We start from the raw sequence: 3,894 nt of genomic DNA, 5'->3' as shown, positions 1-3,894 counted from the left end.
TCTCTCTCTGCCCCTCCCCCACTCATGCTCTGTCTCTCTCTGTCTCAGAAATAAACACTAAAAAAATTAAAAAAAAAATTCTTTAAGGAGTGCTTGGGGGGCTCAGTCAGTTAAGCATCCAATTCTTAATTTTGGCTCAGGTCATGATCCCAGGGTCATAAGACAGAGGCCCATGTCAGGCTCCGTGCTGGGTGTGAAGTCTGCTTAAGATTCCCTCTGTCCTTCTCCCTCTGCCCCTCCCCTCCGCTCACACACACTCTCTCTCTAAAAAAGTAGAAATATAAAACAAAAATCTTAAAAAAAAAAATAATGTTCAATCTTATTCCACTTTAAAGAAACATATGTAATATAAAATGACACAGACATGTAGAGAATAAAGATAGGAAAAAACACTATACCAGGTAATTATTTATCAACCAAATTTTAAAAGATAGCTAGTGCAAAATAGAATTTAAGGGGGAAAAAAAGCATTCACAGGAATAAAACAGTAGCAAAATACATAATCAGACCAGATGCTATAACAATTGTGAATTTTTTGATAGAGATTAGAGCTAAAAGAAAGACATCATTAGCATTTATGAAACTACAGCCATGGGCTTCATTTTTATTCAACTCAACACATTTTATTAAATTTTAGCTGAGCACTCCCTTAATGTTTTAAATGCTGGACAGTAAGGAAACTGTTTTTTTCACAGAGAGTGTTATAATTTGGCTGATATGGTGCATCTTGGCTGACCAAGATAAATACGGTCAAAACATTTAAGTAAGTAAGTGAAATGCAAAGCCAAATTTATTATTTAGGAAAATTTTTTGGCACACCCTTAACCCATAATATTAGAACTAAAGAGGGCAACTGAGCTCTTCCGTATAATATCTGTTTGCTCCAATGTCAGAGGCAGAAGGTTGTTGGGGATCATTTTTCTGGCACAATATTGACATTTCTTATGTCATTCGACGGGATGGACAATGAAAGTATGTAAACTGAAGAAGAAGTTCATTCAGTGTGACCTCTTTGTATTGTTATTAATGCTTATTAATAATTCATTCAGAGCTCCCTGATCCTGGCTCTCTTTTCTGAGAGGCTGAATTCGGAAAATCCAACAAGCTCTGGGTCAAGGAGAGACATTGTGAGGTAAGGGTAACAGAAATATGAATTGAATTGGAAATATGAATCAGAATGAACACGTGGGTACAATACCCTCCCCTCACCCAGCTCAGTCCGTGACCTCTTTTGCCTAAAAGGGAAAGAGTATTGTTATAGACCTCATCAGGTTTACACCCTCAGCCCTGGAAGCTTTTTTGGTAGCTTTTATAAGAATAACCGTGCAGGAGCCCTAACAATGAGGTGTTCATAACCTTTTAGAGTAGGTCTTTTCATTAATTATTTAGAAAAGGGCCGGTTGATTAGAATAGATAAGAACCTTTAGCCAGCCCTCATCCTATCTCTTCTCCCTGCAGTAGGTACAGGGATCAGGCCGGGGGTTAGGGGGCGGGTAGCTGGGCACCGACGACGGAGGGCAGGTGTGCAGGGGCATCCCTGCTCAAACTCTCACACCACTTGCAATTCACATACCAGGAAGAGATTGCTTCAAACAGACAAAATTGACTTGCGACAAGCTCTCGGTTGTTTTAAGCTTGTTCCCAGTTTTGTGGGTCAGCAGACCTGTGCACGTTAGCCCATCTTAGTTAGGCTCTGGGGGACACAAGCCACAGAAGAGAGTTCTAGTGGAGTGTTGGATGCGGTAGGATTTGGGCCAGAGGAGAAATCTTCAGATGATTGACCCAAGTTCCGATGCTGGCATATTCCTTGTTCTGTGCTTATCAGGATGAAATCACATGCCTCAAAGGAGCTAGTTGGATGGATGATCTCTAAGGTTTGAACAGTATATAATTCTGACATTCCTTACTGGTATACTCACACTAGCCCAGGGTGGTAATGAAATTTGAGAGGTCTTTGCAAATATAATGCTTTAAGTGGGTATATTTTATTAGCTGGTTGAGTGGACATCTATTTGTATTCCCTCTCTCTATATTTTTTCTTTCTGTAATGTTTTAAAAATAATTCTTGGTGCCTTGTGCAATATTCTGAGTCTCAGCCTCATGTTCGTGCAAGGAAAAAAACCCACAAACCCCCCACCATCCCCGCAGTTTGCAGACCGGCTCTTTGGGTGTCCACAAGGGGCCGGACTTGGGATCAGTGGTGTGCTGGAACTGACTTGGATCGGCTCCAAAGAGCTGATAGTACACATCTTTTCCTAATTCCACTTTCAGTGATACATATCGGTAGCCTGAAATCAGCCACGATGAGAGTGCTTACGCCAGGGAAATTGGCATAGACTGCGGACCAGTTATTGAAGTTATTAAAGACTTACCAGTATTCCACCGCTCGGAATCCTCTTAGTCCACAGTTCATTTCCCCAAGACAACCGTTCTCAGCCTGAGGCAGGGTCCTGTCAGAGACTGCTCTGCTTGGAAATTCGACTGGCAAGTGTTGACACTTACTGGAAACAATGTGAGAAGTAACAACGCCAACAGCATGCTGGCTTTTAGGCATTGGTATTTCTCTTAGCCCAAGATTGAGTACTACGCTTTTTCTTCCAGGGCTCATCATATGAGCACAGTTATACCTAGCCTATACTAGCTTCTGCCTAGTAACTTTAAAAAAAAAAAAAAAATCCCAGCAAAAATGTCTCCTTTTGCTGAAGCTCTCGATTCTCTCATATTGTAAAATATCGGCTCGTCACTGTACCAAATTATGATAATTCCCGCCAAACATGTTATCACTGTCAATCAAGAAGTAAAATATCTAAAGAGTATTTATCATATGTAAGACACCGTGGTGGCAATATGCTAGATCCAGAAATAATTGTATAGCCTCAAATTGTTATCTTCAGGAAGTATATGATTGAGACAGAGGCAAGACATGCACGCATGAAAAGTTACGTAAGAGACTTTCTGTAACAGTCTATAGTTGGAATGTATCCAGTGAGTTTCCACCCCCAGGTCAGTCTCAGTGAATTGTTACAGCCAAATATACACACACAGAGGACACTGTTGAAGATTCTTATTAAAACTTTCTGGAGGGGGCGCCTGGGTGGCGCAGTCGGTTAAGCGTCCGACTTCAGCCAGGTCACGATCTCGCGGTCCGTGAGTTCGAGCCCCGCGTCAGGCTCTGGGCTGATGGCTCAGAGTCTGGAGCCTGTTTCCGATTCTGTGTCTCCCTCTCTCTCTGCCCCTGCCCCGTTCGTGCTCTGTCTCTCTCTGTCCCAAAAATAAATAAACGTTGAAAAACTTTCTGGAGGGCGGGCTCTGGAAGACAAAGATGGGAATTTCGTCCTGTATCATAAAGCGAAGCTTTCTAAAAATCCTCTTTGAACATTGTTTCTCTTTCCCCAAATTATCCCCAAGCATCCAGCTATGTCTCTCTCCCCTCTCTTTTCCCCAATCTTTCTTTGTCCTTACCTCTCAAGACATGTGCTGCTGGTACGCCCCCAGCCCTCCAGATATTTGTGAACGCTTGGCAAAACCAGGATCTTTTGGGGGACCCACCCTCAGAAGGGAAAGGAGAAAGAGGATTTTGTGTACGTCTGCCACAAATCAAAGGTAAAGCGTTGGTACTTTTAAGTTCAGAGGGAGGTAGAAAGGTGAAAAGATCATTCCGGAAATGAGAAAGCTTTATGGAGAGAGGAGTCAGTGAGTAGAAGGTCTCAAAATGGAGAAGGTGGGGTGCCTGAGTGGCTCAGTCGGTTAAGTGTCCAACTTCAGTTCAGGTCATGATCTCACAGTCTGTGGGTTCAAGCCCCGCGTCGGGCTCTGTGCTGACAGCTCAGAACCTGGAACCTGCTTCTGATTCTCTGTCTCCCTCTCTCTCTGCCCCTCCCCTGCTTGCTCTCT

This window comes from Leopardus geoffroyi, chromosome D3 (assembly GCF_018350155.1).
Source record: "Leopardus geoffroyi isolate Oge1 chromosome D3, O.geoffroyi_Oge1_pat1.0, whole genome shotgun sequence".
Classification (NCBI taxonomy): Eukaryota; Metazoa; Chordata; class Mammalia; order Carnivora; family Felidae; genus Leopardus; species Leopardus geoffroyi.
This window is presented reverse-complemented; position numbering follows the sequence as displayed.